This window comes from Lacerta agilis, chromosome 8, assembly GCF_009819535.1.
Source record: "Lacerta agilis isolate rLacAgi1 chromosome 8, rLacAgi1.pri, whole genome shotgun sequence".
Classification (NCBI taxonomy): Eukaryota; Metazoa; Chordata; class Lepidosauria; order Squamata; family Lacertidae; genus Lacerta; species Lacerta agilis.
Genome location: NC_046319.1, coordinates 71,583,428 through 71,603,047, shown reverse-complemented (window position 1 = coordinate 71,603,047; position 19,620 = coordinate 71,583,428). Strand labels below are relative to the sequence as shown.

The 19,620-nt window shown below is 43.6% G+C and overlaps 2 long non-coding RNA genes across 2 annotated transcripts; both read right to left on the bottom strand.

Moving 5' to 3' along the window:
- Positions 1-8,454: 8,454 nt before the first annotated feature.
- Positions 8,455-12,703, bottom strand: LOC117051663. Its single transcript, XR_004427201.1, has 3 exons — positions 12,658-12,703; positions 9,823-9,923; positions 8,455-8,577 (listed from the first exon to the last, which is right to left on the bottom strand). It is a non-coding gene; the product is annotated as an uncharacterized LOC117051663 (long non-coding RNA).
- Positions 12,704-17,232: 4,529 nt separating this feature from the next.
- On the bottom strand, positions 17,233-18,540 carry LOC117051664. Its single transcript, XR_004427202.1, has 2 exons — positions 18,390-18,540; positions 17,233-17,565 (listed from the first exon to the last, which is right to left on the bottom strand). It is a non-coding gene; the product is annotated as an uncharacterized LOC117051664 (long non-coding RNA).
- Positions 18,541-19,620: the final 1,080 nt, after the last annotated feature.

Sequence of the window (19,620 nt, the reverse complement as noted above, 5' to 3'; positions counted from 1 at the left end):
TGCCACCTTGTGGCCCTGATTTTTACGTACACCATGGGAAGGCTAAAGATTACCCAATTAAGGACAGTACAGTACTGTATTAACTGACATGGTGAGAATTTTTGTATAGCTCATTTTTTCTATGTGTTTTACGTTTCTTCTTTATGACTGCTGTTGTAATAAATAATCCGCATAAAAGGTATTGCATTACATTCTTCATTAAATTATCTTTCCATTGATATATAATTTTATGGTATTACAAAAAAAGAAAAAAGTGATGTTATGAGCCATCGTTGCCAAAACCAGATGACACCTGATGACACCTGATTGGCTCTCTAAACACTCATTTTCCTGGTTATTTGGCTGTATATTTTGATACAATACAGATAACTGAACAAACATTGTTGCATTATATTCTTCATTTAATTATCTTTCCATTGATATGTAACTTTATGTTACTACTTCAACAGAAAGTGGTGTTATGAGCCATCAAACCTCAGAAATGCACTTTTTCCAAAAGGTTTCCACAATTTTGGCCACTAGTGTAGTTCTCTCTGTCACACACACACACACTACATACTGTGTAGAATTATAGAATTGTAGAGCTGGAAGCGACCCCAAGGGTCATCTGGTCCAACCCCTCCTGCAGGGCAGGAATCTTTTGCGCAACATGGGACTCAAACTCAAACCCACCACCCTAAGATGAAGAGTCTCATGCTCTGCCGACTGAGCTATCCCAGCTTTAAATGTTTGCTGTGAATGCATATATGCCTGCCTTCCTGACAGAATTTCCTGACAGAGGAGAACTCATTGTCTGCTCCTCAGTTGCTGGCTCTGGTGGGCAGGCATTGCTGTACTGGTTCCTGCAACTGTGCAAGACAATGCGGGGCTCCTGCACCTTGAATAGGGGCACACGAGAGGGAATTTCAGCTTGTCTGCCATGATTTCCTCTTCTGCACAACCATTAAAAGGTGCATGAAAACTGTGCCTTTCCCTTTCCTTTATACTTTCTTTGCGCCTAGCTAGTCTACTTGGGTAGCCGATTCCAGTGGGTAGATTCTGTAGATTCTGAGACTAGGATCTACTAGTAGATCTCTGGTTGGTTTGAATGTCCTGCTCCAGATTGTTTTTACAACGGCAGCAACAAAGCAGCATGTTGCACACTGCTAAATAAAAATAGTGAGGTTGACCAGAAGTGTGTGTCTGTGGCATAGAATCATAGAATCATAGAGTTGGAAGAGACCATCCAGTCCAACCCCCTGCCAAGCAGGAAACACCATCAAAGCATTCCTGACAGATGGCTGTCAAGCAAAGACCTCTGAAGAAGGAGACTCCACCACACTCCTTGGCACAGGTGTAAGAAATAGTTCAGTTCAGTTCTGGTACTCTGAACAAGTTTATGGGCTAAGAAATAATTAATTTTAAGGTTATGCCTTTCGCCTCAAGCTCCACTTGCTGGATCTCAGGCTTTGTAGAGATTGGAAGAATCAACTGAAAATGAGAGAAAGCCACCAGGAAAAATATACTTTGGCAAGCATTTAAATGATGTGAGCCTCAACCTGTCTGGGAGCAGATTCCTCCTCCAACCAGATGCCTCCCCACCACCACACCAAAGAATGAATTAAGGGCATGGTCAGTATGGATAACTCTGCTTGAGCATCCAGGGAAGGGGTAGGTATCCTAAGGCCCGGAGCCGGATACGGCCCAATCGCCTTCTCAATCCGGCCCACGGATGGTCTGGGAAGTAGCATGTTTTTACATGAGTAGAATGTGTGGTTTTAATTTAAAATGCATCTCTGGGTTATTTGTGGGGCATAGGGATTCGTTCATTCCCCCCCCCCCAAAAAAAATATAGTCCAGCCCACCACATGGTCTGAGGGACGGTGGACCGGCCCACAGCTGAAAAAGGTTGCTGACCCCTGATCCAGGGTCATATGCTCAGCCGTCTGAGTCCCAGCTCAGCAGCTTAAAAATGTTCTATATATACTGAATAGTGTTTTTAGTTGCTTTAAAAAATTGCGATGTTTTTAATTGCATTGTGCTGTTTGCCATCTTGTATAGTAGTATAGCCTGCCTGTGCTCCTTCGGGGGAAAGGCAGGTTAAAAATCAAATTGATAAGTAACAACAGCAGCACTCTTCTTTAAGCATAGAGAATCTTGTGAACTGCCCCGAGATCTTCAAATGAAGGGCTTTATATAAAATTAATAAATCATAATAATCCTGAAGGAGGTGCTCCTGTACAGATGCCCAGACGAGGACTAGGGCCATAGCACTCCTTCCAAGGCAATCTGGGTGGGGTAGTACCTATTTGATATATGTCATGGGACTCTCCACCACATCAACCTCTAGGTGAATCAACCAGCAGGCGGCCTGGTTGATACACATTATACACAATGCCTAAGTCAAAGCTCCTTACATCTGTAATCAATGAAGTTGTGGCCTAATTTGAACCAAAAATAATGTCATGAGTGGTCTGATACACATTGTGGGGTGGCTGGCTCAGTGCCTGGGCATGCATTAGCCCATTCTTGCTGCATGCAGTTTGACACTTCTTAAAATGTTGGTAACTTGACTTTGGTCCAATTTTGAGTTTGGACCTCTGAGCATTTTGATTGGCAGGTCTGTAGAAACAGCAGGGAAGGACTGTGGCTCAGCAGTAGAGTTCCATGCAGAACAAACCGGGCTCTTTCCCAGCATCCCCATATAGGGCTGGCAGAGAACTCTTTCTGAAACCCTGGAGAGACATTGCCCATAAAGCAGTACTGAATTAGATTGTTTGACTCAGTAGAAGGCAGAGTCCTGTGTTCTTAGGCAGACAAAGATAGGATCTCAGTTTTTTTCAACTTTTATTAACTTTCACTCAATACAACAGAGAAGAAGGCAAATTCCCCTGAAAGGCCAAACTGAAAGCAAGAGGCAAAGGGGGAAGAGAGGAGTATTTCTTCATTGCTGAGATGCTGCAAAAAAGACATTATAAGAGAAGTTTCATCAGCAGGAGAACCAGGAGGGGGTATCCTAACAAGGGAGAGATCCTGCTGGCTTGAGAGACCTTGGCCTGGGAACAGCTCACATTTTTCATATTAGGAAAGGCAGCAAGCGATCTGTTAATTGATTGTAGTGTCTGGCAGCCAGATTCAGAAATGCAGCCCTTCATGGTGCTATTTACGGTGTTCATATCTGCAAGGGAAATCAAAGGCAAGTGGTCAGGGGAGTCAGGAAATAGCACACACACACACACACACAAAACCCATTGCTCAATTTAAAAAATACCTATCCACGGTAGGACACATATATTTTATCCATCATGGCTGACCTTAAGCTGATATACCAAATTAGAACAAAGGAGCAAAAGAGGTTATACAGAGGGATGTATAACCTCTTTTGTTTTTTTAAGGTATTATGATATTATTATGTAAATGTATGAGCAGGAATTGATAAAAGCTGATGGATAATGGGATATGGAAAAATATTATTATAATTAATAATAATAATAATAAATTGAATATAAGGAATGAAATGTGAATTAGATATAAAATACTTAATATCAAGCAGCAATGGGGGAAAGCAGGGACACATTGAGGACAAAGAGTGAAAAGTCAACTTTTGGGGGGAAATTGTATTAAATTTTGTGTAATTTGGCATTAATTTGTTAAAATTTTGGAAAACTAATAAATATTATTTGGCAAACAAAAATACAAAAGTGGGAATAAAGGCGGGAAATCACATCAGATGAAAAGGTCAACTGCAAATAGCCTAAGGATAGGAAAGAGGAGGTTTCAAGGAAATACCCAGTTTGTCAGACCATCTAAGCTCTTGCCATGGTTACCATGGTAAAGTCTGAATCGGAACAGGTTCCCCTGACAATACAGAGCAAGAAAGAAAGAGCCCAACCAACTGTTCTGCTTTCTAACCAAAATGGTTGCTGTGACTGGAATCGAAAGTTACCTGCCTTGAGCTACTAGACCAGAGAGCGCAGGGGGATCTCTGCCCTGCTGGCCAATTTTGGCCTCCCAGGCACATGAGGGTATTTCCCTCAAACCATACCCACCTGCCAAGACATCACTCGTGACATCAGTTGATGGGCAGAAGGGTGGGGCTCAATTATGCACCTGCTGCGGGTGCCTCCAGGCTGGTGTTTATTGTGGGCGTATGTGGCAACATGCTGTTGGCACACTAATAGGAAGTAAGTGGTGAGTTTCCAGTGCTACCACATTATTCCTGTCTGGAGGGGATTTAACCCCCCAAAGAAAGCAGGACAAAAATAAACATTTGTGGTAGGAAAAGTTATGGGATTTCAGCAAGATATGCACTGATTCAAAATGAAGCAGTGTGACTGTCCCAGAACCTTTGCAGCAGCAGTCTTGAAAGGGAGAATTGTGTGTCACCACCCTGATAGCATAATGAGTACAAATCATCATGAATACACAATAAAAAGACAACTGGACAAATCATTCTCTAGCTCATTATGTTCCACTACTCTGACTGGCAGTGGCTCTCCAGAGTCTCAGGGAAGATCTTTTCCATCTATGGCCTTTAACTGCAAGTGCCAGTGATTCTGCTTGGGGGGTTTTGCAAGGAAAGCATGCTAGAAGCAACATTAACTACATCCATGTATTTAAGGTGCACATTTTTCTTGGGTAAATAGCAGCCACAAGAAAGCCTGAGCGGACAAGGGGATGAAGGGGGCAGGGTTGGGGAAAATTTAACTCTTTCTCTCCCTGCCTCAGTCCCCACAAAGGTCACCTCTCTGAAGATGCTGTTTGCATCTCAGGAAAAGCTAGTGTTGGTGCGGCCATGTTTAGCATAGCCCAGAGCTACAATTCTTCCCCAATGATACTGAAAATCAATCCATATCCCATAGGAAGAAGAAAAACTGAAATGGACTGCAGCATCGAAAATCAGAATTAGCAATACCTGAAACCGTGATAAAACCTATGCAGAAAGTATTCCCTTCAGTACAATAGACATATTCCTCAGGGCATTCCTCTGTTTTAGAATAGCAGGACGGGCAAACCTTTCCATTGACATTGGGGGGCATTCTTGGCACTGAAACATAAAAGGAATCAAGTGGATTAAGGAGATACAGTGTGGTGCAGATTAATTTACACAAAGTATTCCTAATCCATACCCACCTGTGATCCCCTGCCCCCAGCAGTTCAGAAGCAGAAGCTGAAGCTTCCTAACCCGTTTTGATGCATGCTGTGACTGCCTAGACAGTAGAAAGTGATTACTTCTTTCCTCATGGTGTTGGGCTAAAATGACGCCTAATAATAATAATAATAATTCATACCCTGCCCATCTGGCTGGGTTTCCCCAGCCACTCCAGGCAGCTCCCAACAGAATATTAAAAATACGATAAAACATCAAACATTAAAAACTTCCCTAAACAGGGCTGCCTTCAGATGTCTTCTAAAAGTCAGATAGTTGTTTGTTTCCTTGACATCTGATGGGAGGGTGTTCCACAGGGTAGGTGTCATTACCAAGAAGGCCCTCTGCCTAGTTCCCTGTAGCTTCACTTCTCACAGTGAGGGAACCGCCAGAAGGCCCTTGGAGCTGGCCGGGATGAATGATGGGGGTGGAGACGCTCCTTCAGGTATACTGGGCCGAGGCTGTTTAGAGCTTTAAAGATCAGCACCAACACTTTGAATTGTGCTTGGAAATGTTCTGGGAGCCAATGTAGGTCTTTCAGAAATGGTGTTATATGGTCTTGGCGGCCACTCCCAGTCACCAGTCTAGCTGCCGCATTCTGGATTAATTGTAGTTTCCAGGTCACCTTCAAAGGTAGCCCCACGTAGAGCGCATTGCAGTAGTCCAAGCAGGACATACCGTAACTAGAGCATGCACCACTCTGGCCAGAAAGTCTGCGGGCAGGTAGGGTCTCAGCCGGCGTACCAGATGGAGCTGGGAGACAGCTGCCCTGGACACAGAATTCACCTGCACCTCCATGGACAGCTGTGAGTCCAAAGTGACTCCTTCAGGGTCACACTTGCTCATTCAGGACCAAGGAGGCCTCCACACCTGCCTTGCTGAATTCCTTCATGTGCCTGAAGGACACGTCCATTGTTCTCCACACATCCATCTTTTGCCAGTCACACTCCTTGTCAGACTTCTGGTCTGGGCAAAATGCCAGGAAAATGACCTGAGCTCTATGGAAAGGTTTGCTTTAGGAACAAACATACCTAGGATCCATTTGCAGCAAAGTTCTCTCAGGGCAGAAAACAGCAGGTTGCATACGCTACTAGTCCACTGAGATTCAACAGGGAAGCCCCAGGGATGGTTTTCCTGGCAGCCAAGGAAGCTTCCAGGCTGAGCTTGCTGCCTGGGAAACTGATCCTGCCCACTCGCTCAACTGCAAATTGCGAGGGTGCATGGGGGCAGGCCACCAGGAGTGGGCTCAGCCCACCCCTCTAGTGTATGCAGCACTGCCCCACCCTGCTCTGTCACCCGCTACCGAGCACAGGCAAATGACCAATTGGCATGTGCCCAATTGGCACACAACTGCACAAACATGCATGGTGCCAAACCCATACTTTAAAAATGGCAAAAACCTCCTTAAAAGAGCCCAGAAAGGGCAAAAGAAGAAGAAGAAGAGTTTGGACTTGATATCCCGCTTTATCACTACCCAAAGGACTCTCAAAGCGGCTAACATTCTCATTTCCTTTCTTCCCCCACAACAAACACTCTGTGAGGTGAGTGGGGCTGAGAGACTTCAAAGAAGTGTGACTAGCCCAAGGTCACACAGCAGCTGCATGTGGAGGAGCGGAGATGCGAACCCGGTTCACCAGATTAGGAGTCTACTGCTCTTAACCACTACACCACAAAGGCACAAAAACAGAGCCTAGCAACCCAACAAGCCTTTGAAAGTGCAATCCCAGGAGCCCTTGACTGACCATTGAGGCCTGTGGAGAGTTGGAGGTTTGGAGGGAGTGAATGTTGTAGAGTTTGGCATTGGTAAGTGCTGCTTGTTTTAAAGGGTTTCCAGAGGTTTTGAGGGTATTTGGAGGCTTTTCCAATGGTGTTTCAAATATACTCGACTTTGCATAAATGCGTGGAGCCTCGGAACGTAACCCCTGTGTAAATTGGGAGTTGCCTGTAAAATAATACCTACATTCAGGGGAATCTGGCGAACAATCCACCTTCGAGCAGCAGACAGTGCTTTCCCTGATGTGTTTATTCTGTCCAAGATGGATCTCGTACGAATTTTTGCAGAGGTCAGGAGAAAGGCAGCCCTTCACTACTTTTGTAACTGTGGCGTTATCTGCAGAAAAGAAGAAAGGAAGGTATATTCAGAAGGTGTAAGGGGACGCCTGCAGAATCATGGGTTATGGGTCAAATGGGCATGCACGACAGGCGATGAAGATGCACAAAGCATACACAAGCTAACCTTTTTCACTTCAAGGGTGGCATGACAGAACTGGGCAGAAAGTGAAAACCAGACTGAGGTAAAGAACAAAATTGGGCGGGGTAAATCCCAGAGCCCCAAAGGAGATTAAGTGTGAGAATCTCACCCTTCCTTAGTGTCAGGGATTTGCCTTCTCCTCACGAGGAGCCCGGGGGGAGGTCCTTCTTGTGAGGAGAGCCCAGGCGGGAGTACTCTTCACGGGGAGAGCGGGGAAGGAGATCCTCCTAGTGAGGAGGATCGGGGTAGGGGACCTCCTCATGAGGAGGTCTTGCTCAGGTACAGGGAGCCCCAGTCACTTCTGTCTTCTGACTCCTCTCAAAGCCCATCGCCAGAGCTCTCTCCAGAGGAGGAGGAGCAGAGGGTCAGGGATGCTGGGCAGAGACCCAGCACCACCAGCCAGAGGCGATCGGAGGGGGAGTTGCAGCTTCCGGCACCAGCACAGCATCGGGGGGTCAGGAGACCCAGAAGACATCATTTTAGGGTGCCGAGGCTTTGGTGCTGGGCGGGAAACAGGAGAGGGGCACTTCCGGATTCTGCAAGTGACTGAGCGGTCATGTTTTAGTTAGCTCTGCACTGTACATAGTTATGCACAATAAAGTAGTCTTTAGTGTAAGAGGACTCTGTAGTTACTCATGAGCAACATCCTGGTGTACCCTGACACTTAGTATGCAGTATGCTATTCAATAAGGCTTGAAATATTGAGTCCCCACCCCAACACTCATTTATAGACAAGAAAATGGAGGCACAATGAGTTATATAATGAGAAGAGACACTATTCCTTTTTGGCAGTAGAGGCTCAGCCAATACTCCCTGAGCTAAGGATTGGGCTGGCTTTCTGAGAACGAGGGTAAAACCCAACATATGGCTTTGAAGGCCATGACCCTACTTGCTTTCTCCACACTTCACACAGAAGGATGAGACAGTTGCTCAGTAGCAGGGCTAATGTCCTGCACACAGAAGGCAAGAGATTCTCTCTCTCATTTGAGGATGTGAGCAGTCCTCCAGGTTAGGAAGGACCAACGCTGCCAGTGGATTCATGAGTTTTGCGCAAAACTGCTGTCTATTCATTCCTATGGTCCACCTTTTGGGCGTTCTGCCAAAGTCATGTAACACACATCATCATCAGAAGGGCAAGTTTCCTTATTGCCAGTGCAGAATGTTTGTCCACGGCAAATTTCGCAGTCCAAAGAGGCACCTGGAGAAAGGGAAGAGAAGACAATTGCATGAATGATACAGGGTGGGTAGAATTCAAAGCTGTCAGCCAAAGTAGAGGGTTGATATGGCTGCCCCTCTATTTTTGTTTTTGTATTTAACTCAGAACTCTTCCCGGCATCCTTTTTACTGCATATTTTAGATGACTTGTACTCAATGGTGATACTAAGGCAGTCATACACATTTCAGTGCTGTTTAAGCCTGCAAACGTTTTTGGGCGGTCACATTGCATCATTTCCAATCAGGGTATACCCCCCCCCCAAAAAAAAACTGCTCTACAACAATAATGCAATAGCATTGGCGAAGCTCTCCAGAACAAACTAAAGCAGAGCATATCTACCAGTAATACACTGCTATTGTGTTAATGACATTGTTGCAGAATATACCCACAACAAAACAGGGTCTCCAAAACCTTGTAACTATAAACAGGGCTCTGTGCACTTCATATACTCCTTACTTATTTTAAAAAACGAACCCGTATGCCAAATAAAGGGGCATATTTACATTAAATACATTTTTGCCCTCCTGCATTTCTTTGGGATCAGAGGACAGACACAGACCCTGTTCATGCATTGCTCTTGTATACAGCAGTTAGGTTTGTAGACAGCAGATAGGATTGGGACCGTACTTTTAGCCTTGCCCATGACATTGCATCTTACCATAAGCATGTGTTGGGTGTCTGCCAGGTGTACCCAAGCACCCCCTAATGTTTTAAAAAACCAGCGACCAAGGGAAGCAGACAGAGGCAGAATAAAAAGGCTAGAATGGATCTGTAGCTTCTGTCTGCATCTCTCTCCAAAAGTGGCAATGGGGTGATTGGCTCCAGCGGTGGCAGTAAAGGAGGAGGAGGAGCTGATTTTTTTTTAATTTTTAGTTTGGTGCTTTTTTGCTATTTATTTTGCGTTTTTGAGGCTTTTTTTGAAGATGCTGATTAATTTTCCCGAGGATTTAAAAAACAATAATCTGAAACTCATGCAGAAATATGGAGAACAAAATTTAAATTGGAAAAATGATGAGCTGAGAGAGAAATTCAGCCATCCCAACTGGATAGTCATATAAATGAATAGACACCAAGTCATACCAGCTTGGATGTAATTCAGTGTTTTACAGTCGATGGCCCGGGATTATGATTGTTGCAGTCCAGGGCCTCTAGGTTGAAGAACACAGATTTCATAATGAAATAAATCTCCCACCCTGATACCATGAGGAGCTTCCAGCTGCCCCTTACCTGTAGTTAGCAGAGAGAAGAAGAAAATTCCCAGAAGAGCCTGCATGGCGATGGTTCAAAAGCTCCTTCAATGAAGCAAATGTTGTGACTCAAAGTATCTGCTAAAACATTCAGGGCAGCAAGATTTAAGCAAAATTTAAGCAAGATTTAAGCAAAAGTTAAGACTTGTTGCCAAGCAGGAAATTCATTAGCACAAGCTAAAAACCTGAGTTCCAGGTAGAAGTGCCCTATCCTTTGCCCGAAGAGTCATGTTGACAGTTGAGCGAGCAGTTGAGGTCTGGTTTTTGCAAGCTCTCTGTCTTCCTGAAGACACAGTCCAGCTGTACAGTGGTACCTCGATTCTCAAATGCCTTGGTACTCAAATGCCAAAAACCCGGAAGTAAGTGTTCCAGTTTTCAAACGCTTTTCAGAAGCCGAACGTCCGATGCAGCTGTTGGCTATTGTTTCTGGGGCACCTTCACCAATCAGAAGCTGGGCCTTGGTTTTTGAACATTTCAGAAGTCAAACCAACTTCCAGAATGGATTACGTTTGGCGCTCTCCCCCCCACACACACTTTTTTTCTATTTTTTCCGTTTTGTTTTTGAGGCTTTTTCGATTAATTTGTTTTAGTGACTGTGTGGAACCCAGTTCAGCTACTGATTGATTGATTGATTGATTGATTGATTGTGTGACTGTGGAAATGGATAAAAGTCCCCCCTTCCAAACAATGACTATCATTTAATTTTAATTTTTATCATCTACATTACTGTCTTATTTATTTTATAGTACAGTACACGGTTGCTTTCATTTTATGGATCAATGGTCTCGTTAGATAGTAAAATTCATGTTAAATTGCTGTTTTAGGGACAGTTACCGTGTTGGTCTGCCATAGTCAAAACAAAATAAAAAATAAAAAATCCTTCCTGTAGCACCTTAGAGACCAAGTTTGTTCTTGGTATGAGCTTTTGTGTGCATGCACACTTTTAGGGGTTGTTTTTAAAAGTCTGGAACGGATTAATCCGTTTTGCATTACTTTCTATGGGAAAGCGTACTTTGGTTTGGGAACGCTTTGGTTTTGGAATGGATTAAGTTTGAGAACCAATGTACCACTGTACTCCTAAACAAGAGACTTACCTCTTTCTGCTGTGCAAAGAATCCTAAGAGGCTTCTCAAATGCTCATCTCATGCTCCCAAAATATCTGAAACACATTACAGGAAACTCCCCAGCCATGCTGGAGGATTGGTAGAGCCTACAAAAATCTGGAGCTGGCACTGCAAGCCAGTCAGACTTTTGACTCTCCTTGGCAGGAGACACTCACCCCACCCCTCACAGTCACCTGTTCCAGAGGAGTATCAGGCACTGGCCTCTGTCTACCCCACTCAAGGAGCAAATAAATTTGGATTTGAACCTGGGACCCTCTGCACGCAAAGCAGATGCTTTGCCACTGAGCTGCAAATTTCCCACAAGAGACTGGCAAAATTAGACCAAACCTAACCCAACCAATTATGTCATCTGGTTATTACGAGAGCAACTGTTTAAGAACTGCTGCATGCGTTCGATTCCACACAGACACCCTTCCCTCTCTACCTCTTTTCCCTCATGTAACACATTTTTTTAAGACTGTAAAAGTCTGTCCTGTTTTTAATTGATTGCACGTGGCTGAAGGGCAAGGTATGAATGCTCCAAATAAATAAATAAAGTAAGTAAGTAAGCCAAAAAGGAGGGAGCGGGGGTTATTGGTTTGTTTTGGTTCTTACTTTTATTCTGCATTTGGGGGGGGGGGGGTATTGTATTTTTTTCTGTTGCAAATCACCGAGATCTATGGATGGTTAATAATCATCATCATCATCAGTGCTTTTTCCTTGGGGGACGATGCATACCCCTAAACATTTTGTAAATCTTTGTGCTTTTGTCCATTTACTGTATTTATTTCCCCCCAATTTGAACTATAAAATCATGATTTTCTTGAGTCAAAATGGGAGTCCCCCATTTTGACTGATAAGCACTGATAATAATCATCATCATCCAACTTCCCACTGTGGCCCAAACAGATGCCTTTACACAATCAGGAGATAGATAGATAGATAGATAGATAGATAGATAGATAGATAGATAGATAGACAGACAGACAGACAGACAGAAACATCCATAAGAGCCATTTTCTGTTTCACTTCTGTTCCCCAACAACTTCCACCCAGAGAACCTCTGAACCATCGTTCCTAGTGACCACTGATACTGTGGCAATTAGAAACCGGCAGCTAATATTGCACCAAAGAGTTGCCAACAATACCTTCGCCTCTGCCAATTAATATTTATCTTCTTTTAAAACTGCCAAGCTGGTGGCCATAATAGGCAAACACCAAGATACATAACACAGAGGGCAGGAGGGAGGAGAATATGGCTAGGTCCTTCCTTGTAAAGCTACAGCCCCACGCAAGCTAACCCGCAGCCTATTAAATTCCCAATTGTTAGGCAATCCTACGGCAGGCCTTTGCCCTGCTGGAGTCTGATGATATCTCTATCCATGTCCCTCAACGTGGGGCTTAGGGACTGGGGCAACCCCGTTTGGGTGGGTGGGGGAATAAGTCATTTACAGTATTGTTGTTGTTGTTGTTGTTAAACTGGCAGGCCTTGAATTCATTCATTGTTTTGTTTTGTAAGGTGTATACCTACCACTTGGGGGAAAATAAAAACCTTCAAAGTGGATCAGAGCAGGAATGCAGGCTGAGGCCTAGTCCTATCCAGGCTAAGAGCCTTTGTCGCCGCCGCCCAGCCCTCTCCCCACCCCAGCTTCTTCTTCCCCCTACAAAATTGGGGGTGGGGCCTCTTCTTTTTGGCCTCTGGGTTAACAAACCTCTCCAAACAGACTCCCAGCCGCCGAGCGCCTGTTTTTGGACCCACTGTAATAAATGCAAAGCGCTACAGAACCGCTATGGAACTGTCATGGCTCCCTACCCACCCCGGCCAAAGGATCCTGGGAACCAGTGCTGGATTTCTGTATAAGCTAAACAAGTTATAGCTTAAGGCCCCACACTCGGGGGGGGGGGGGATTAAAGGAGGAAAAAAACTGGATGTACATTTCCAAAATAGAAGACTAAAAAAACAAATAAAATAAAACCTACATACAGCAACAGTGTTTTGTGTTGTGTGGGCTCATGATGTAAGTCAAGCATGTCCAACATGTAGGTTGTGATCTACCAGTAGATCACTGGACGTCTGTGGTAGATCACTGGTAGATCATTGGCTCCCCCCAAAGAAACTGAACTGTGGCTCCCCTAAAGAAATTTTACCTCCTCCCTGAAAAAACTCAACAACTTTGACCCAAACCCCCCAAGAATGGGCCTTTATCCTTCCTTTGACCTGACCCCCAAAAAGGGGGTAGATCACTTCCAGTTTTTAACTCTGTGAGTAGATCGCAGTCTCTTGGGAGTTGGCCATCCCTGATCATGGGCCCCGCCTGCTAGCCTGCTCTCTAAAATATCACTGGTTTGCTCATTTCTATATAAATTACTTTGATAAAATACATATTTTGTTATGTGCAAATGGCTTTATATAAATATTAGGTCCATAAATTACCATATAGCATATATTCAGCACAAAAAACAGTGATAATTTGTTGTTGGCAAAGGAAAGCTGGTCATATAAAGGGCCCCATTACCTTCAGTAGCTTAGGGCCTCATCAAACCTAAATCTGGCCCCGCTGGAACTTCCTTCCCCCACTTTCTGTGGCACCTTAAATTTATTTTTAATATCTTCTGCATATCCAAGTTAACGTAATTTGCTCATTTATTCAACCACTTTGAATATATACTTCTATGAAACTGTAGGTTATTGCAACAATCCTGCCAATGTTCTTACCTGTTTATAATTTATCTGTAAACATTCAATAAGCCATTCCCATTCTTTTATAAAATGTTTGTTATCTTGATTTCTTACTTCTTCCGGTAAGTTTTGCCATTTCTGCATATTCTGCATACGTTTTTGGACCCATTCTTCCTTTGCTGGGACTTCTGCTTCTCTCCATTTTGGGGCGAGTAACATTCTCATCGCTGTAGTAGCATACATGAATACGTTTCTATACAGCTTAGGTAGTTCTGTCCCTGTAACCCCCAAAAGAAAATCTTCTGGCTGTTTTACAAACGTTATTTTAAACATCGCTTTCGATTCATTATATATCATTTTCCAGTAAGCTTTAACCTTACTACAAGACCACTTATTTCTCTTTACATTTCCAACACTTATTTGATTTAATTTACAGTGGTGCCTTGCAAGACGAAATTAATTCGTTCCGTGAGTCATTTCGTATTGTGAAATTTTCATCTTGCGAAGCACGGTTTCCCATAGGAATGCATTGAAATTTTCGTCTTGTGAAGCACGACCATAGAAAAATTCATCTTGCGAGTCACCTAAAAAATCACAAAACCCTTTCATCTAGTGAGTTTTTCGTTGCGCGAGGCATTCGTCTTGCGATATACCACTGTATACATTTTTTTTGCCAATTTACTCGGTGTTAGATACCATCAATATATCATTTTCATATCCTGGTAACTATAGTTTTCTTAAAGAAATGGGAGTGCCGGATCACCTCATTTGTCTCCTGAGAAATCTCTATGTGGGCAAGAAGCTACAGTTAGAACTGGATATGGAACAACTGATTGGTTCAAAATTGGGAAAGGAGTACGACAAGGCTGTATATTGTCTCCCTGCTTATTTAACTTATATGCAGAATTCATCATGCGAAAGGCTGGACTGGATGAATCCCCAACCGGAATTAAGATTGCCGGAAAAAATATCAACAACCTCAGATATGCTGATGATACTACCTTGATGGCAGAAAGTGAGGAAGAATTAAAGAACCTTTTAATGAGGGTGAAAGAAGAGAGCGCAAAATATGGTCTGAAGCTCAACATCAAAAAAACTAAGATCATGGCCACTGGTACCATCACCTCCTGGCAAATAGAAGGTGAAGAAATGGAGGCAGTGAGGGATTTCACTTTCTTGGGTTCCATGATCACTGCAGATGGTGACAGCAGTCACGAAATTAGAAGACGCCTGCTTCTTGGGAGAAAAGCAATGACAAACCTAGACAGCATCTTAAAAAGCAAAGACATCACCTTGCCGACAAAGGTCCGTATAGTTAAAGCTATGGTTTTCCCAGTAGTAATGTACGGAAGTGAGAGCTGGACCATAAAGAAGGCTGATCGCCGTAGAATTGATGCTTTTGAATTATGGTGCTGGAGGAGACTCTTGAGAGTCCCATGGACTGCAAGAATATCAAACCTATCCATTCTCAAAGAAATCAGCCCCGAGTACTCACTAGAAGGACAGATCCTGAAGTTGAGGCTCCAGTACTTTGGCCACCTCATGAGAAGAGAAGAATCCCTAGAAAAGACCCTGATGTTGGGAAAGATGGAGAGCACAAGGAGAAGGGGACGACAGAGGATGAGATGGTTGGACAGTGTTCTCGAAGCTACTAACATGAGTTTGGCCAAACTGCGAGAGGCAGTGAAGGATAGGCGTGCCTGGCGTGCTCTGGTCCATGGGGTCACGAAGAGTCGGACACGACTGAACGACTGAACAACAACAAACTATAGTTTAAGGGTGCTAGGAGTTGTTAGGGGTGGCCGCAAACTCCCCTGACAGAGCTACAGTTCCCCAGGTGGTTTGAACAGATGGTCCCCTCCCCATTGCCCAACCTCCCCCACCCCCATTGAATGCCTTATCCTCCACAAATTTGTGAAAATTGATTTGTGTACCACCTATTAGTGGTACACCCTCGGTGAGTGCAAAATTGGCCATGGTAAGGACATTTTCAGAAACATCCCTACGGTGTACAAATATCATTTCCATTTATTAATTTACCTGACCCTCCAAGCATTCATTTTCTTTTTTCTCATTTTTACATCCTTAAGATATCAATTACTTCCTTTCTTCTCTTTCTATGGTTCATTTTGCATATCATAAATCCCTGCATATTTTACAAAAACTATACCATTCAGTATTCCATTATTACATCCATCAAAACTTATTTACACTGTTGAATTTATCTTAATGCTGCCATCGTTTTCAGCTGTACAGTTATTTCCCATATATTCAATAAACATTTTCCAGTCTTCTCTAAATGTATGTTCTTCTTGTTCTCTTATTCTACCTGTATATGTTAAGTCTGCAAGCTGTGCATATTCTGTCAACTTAAGTTGCCATGTTTCTTTGGTTGGGACCTCGCTCGTTTTCCATTTTTTGGCTAACATAACACGGGCTGCAGCAGTGACATACATAAATAACCTTTTTTGACACCTGGGAATTTCAGTCTGAATTATCTCCAACAGAATGAACTCTGGGCTTTTTTAGAAGGTACTTCTGAACATTTTTTTCAATTCATTATGGGTCATTTCCCAATATTCTTTTACCCTTTTACAAGTCCACCACATATGAAAGAAGGTTCCATCAATCTCTTTGCATCCCCAGCACTTATCTAATTCAGTCTTATACATCTTAGCAAGCCTACTTGGAATAAAATTCCATCTCAAGCATTCATTTTCTAATCAGATAGAAGCACATCAAACAAGATTACTGCTCGAGAAGATTATCAAAGTGGGTAAGGTGTACACGGTCCAAGTTTCGGATGGGTTGGCAGAGATTACCTATTATTATTTCTCTTACCTAAACACTGAGAGGCAGAGAAGTGAAGGTTTCTCTTTTACACCTTCCAGCCTCCCCAAACTTGCCAGAATGCAGTAAAATGCCCCTCTTCATTTACTAGCACAGCTGTTAGCTCAAGCTATCATGGGAGCCATATTATTAAGAGAGCTGAGACAGGTCTGACTTGTTCACGTGCTTTATTACCACTAACTTAACTCCAAACAAAGTTGTTCCTAGGTGGTGACATCATCTATTACTTAACTATTACTTATTAAATTTATATACCGCCTTTCATCCAAAGATCACATAGCTGTTCACAACATTAAAAGCTGTAGCTAGGCAGAGGGTCAACCCCCTTTCTGCTAGATTCCCCTAGTCTAGTGCATGGATACTTCAGCAACTGCTGACAAACTACAGATAGCCACAAGGGATGGAAAATTCTTTACCTAAGCTGGGGTTGCACAGGAAAGCAGGTCTCCCGACTGTGTGGGGTGCAGTTGGGTACGGCATGAAGAATTTGACCTCTGAAGAATTTGATCAACAGAAACAGACAAAAACTAAACATTGTTTCTATTCCAGCGTTCATTCATCTTCTCTCTCAGCAAAACATTGAATCTATTCAGTCAGCACTTTCTGAGCCCACCCTTCCCTCAAGAAGGTCAGGGCTGCGCCCAATGCCTCCAGATGTTGAAAGCAGGCAAATAGTTATTTCACCTCTGATCCCTGGGCAATCTGATCAGTGGGTCAATAGAACAGGAAAATGGTGCTGACTCATCCCCCAAAAAACTTTTATTTATTTCACTCAATAAAGCATAGAGGAAGGCAAATCCCTCTGAAACTCAAAAACAAGAGGCATCTTTCTTCAGCAGTGAAATGGTGCAAGAAGCTCATTTCAAGAGAAGCTTCGTCAGCAGGAGAGCCAGGAGAAGGAACCCGAATGGGAGGGGAAGGAAGAGAGGAGGAGGAGGAGAAGAAGAAGTGGAGGCTGCCATGGCTGGGGAACACTGAACATTTTTAACACGATTAACATCATGAAAAATCCCTCCGTCAAATGTTTTTAACTGGGTGCAGATGCCTTCACGAGTGCAGCCCTTCCTGGAGCTGATTACGACATTCTTCTCTGTGCAGAAAAACAAAAAGATGAGTGGTCAGAAGATCCAGTAACTGATCACACCGAAAAATGCATCTAACCATGATATATAGTGTTACATGCCACTCCAATATCCACCAAGCGTCTGCGTGAGACTCTAGGGGTTCCAGGCGCTTTCCCAGGGTCATGTTTCTGTTGAGAATCAAGGCACAGTAGTGGGGACTAGTGTCTTTTTAAAAATATGGTTTATTTTACACATATTTACACCTAAAGCCTTCTATTAAGGGAGTGCAGAACATGAGGCCCCAGGAGTGTCCCTCATTGACCCTCTTGTAACTTCAATGAGCTTGGGTTCAAAGCAGCAGTTCGCCATGGCTCCCAAGTTCTCCCCTTTGTTCCCCTTCTTCCTCCAAGAACACCTTGCCAAACACCACACCTCTCCTTCTGTCTGCTCTCTCTCTCTCTCTCTCTCTCTCACACACACACACACACACACACACACACACCGCTGCTGTGCCAAAATCATTGAAGGAGAAGTTAGCTGCCCAGCAAAGACCCTTCACTGCAATTCTTATTGGCTAATGTCACTAACAAGTGGGCTCATCCTTCCTGGCTGAAATCACTACTAGGATGGGAGGATAGCAGACCATGCTAACCTCCCAGGGATCCTTCCTGCCTTAATCATAGGTGCTAAGCATTTCTGTGATTGCTATGTATGCATCAAGAAAGCTGTTCATGCTGTTCACATCAAATCCAACTTGGCCCAAGCTACTATCCAACAGTGCTGCTAAAAGGCATTTCACAGCAGGAGTAGCAAAAGCTCAAAAGGGCCGTAGCAACAGAATCAGAAATACCTGTAAGTGTGACATAACTAACACAGTAAGTTTCAGATCCAATACATTCTGTGACCGCTGCAGAACAGTCGCCTTTGTCAGACGAGCAGCCTGGGCAAATCTTCCCATTGGCTCTGGTATTCCGTTCTGGAACTGAAAAGCAAAAGGAGTTTGAGAGGTTAAAGGGAGCTTGTGTAAGCGCAGTTCTCCTTAAAAAAGACCCCCCTCCACTACGGATGAAGCAGAGTTTTGTTTGCGCCACATTTTTAAGCAAAGTAGACTAATTTGCACCCCCTGGATCCGTGGTTCCCAACGTGGGGCACACGCCCCACAGGGGAGCAATTTGATTTTCAAGAGGGGCAATTCGATAATGAGTTAGACCAAGTTAATGGCCTTTTAGCTTCCTTCAAGTGAACAGGAGTTCACTTTTTGAATAATAAGAATTATATGCCATGGGGGTGGGGGGACATCGGGATTTTAGAGATGCTTAGGTGGGGCATGGCCAAAAAAGGGTTGGGAACCACTGCCCTAGACCAATACAAAATTCAGCAAAGTTAGGAACCCCTGGAACCGCCCCATTGCCTCTACGAGGCGGAGGGCTGAAGGATGTGCAAGGGCTCTGGGAGCTTTCCAGGGCTCTCCTGTGACCTTCTCAGAACTTGCTAAGCAAGGAAAACCCACTGGGTGTGCAGGTGATGGTGGTAGGAATAAATAAATGAAGAACAGGGAATAGTGGGTTCCCCTGCTCTTCATATATTTATTCCCCTCCCCCTGCCACCACTCCCAGTTTGCGTAAGGTTGTGGTAGAGTAAGTAAACAGATCCTAAGCTGCGGGCACCTTATAATGTGATTGACACTTATTTTTTGAAAAACAAAAACCTACAAAACAAATTGCATTCTTGAGGTATTTAAATACACATTTAAAGGCACATTTTCCTTAACACATTCTATTGTTACCTTAACTTTTTGAAAGCCTTAAATTATTGTTGTTAATTTTTCTTATTGATAATTTTATTGAGGTGTCTTTTTTGTAAATTGTGGGGGGTTTTCCATGATCAAGCATTGTATAAATTTCAAGAAATAAAAACAGATACAAATTAAAGATCTCGGCAGTGTCTGGAGCTGGAGCGAGCATCAGCAGAACAACAACTGGAGAGTTTTAATTCCAATCAAAGTGTAGCAGTGGCCCAAAGGGCCAAAATGAATATGATAATGTGAACCCCAATAAATCATTGAATATGCTATAATCGAA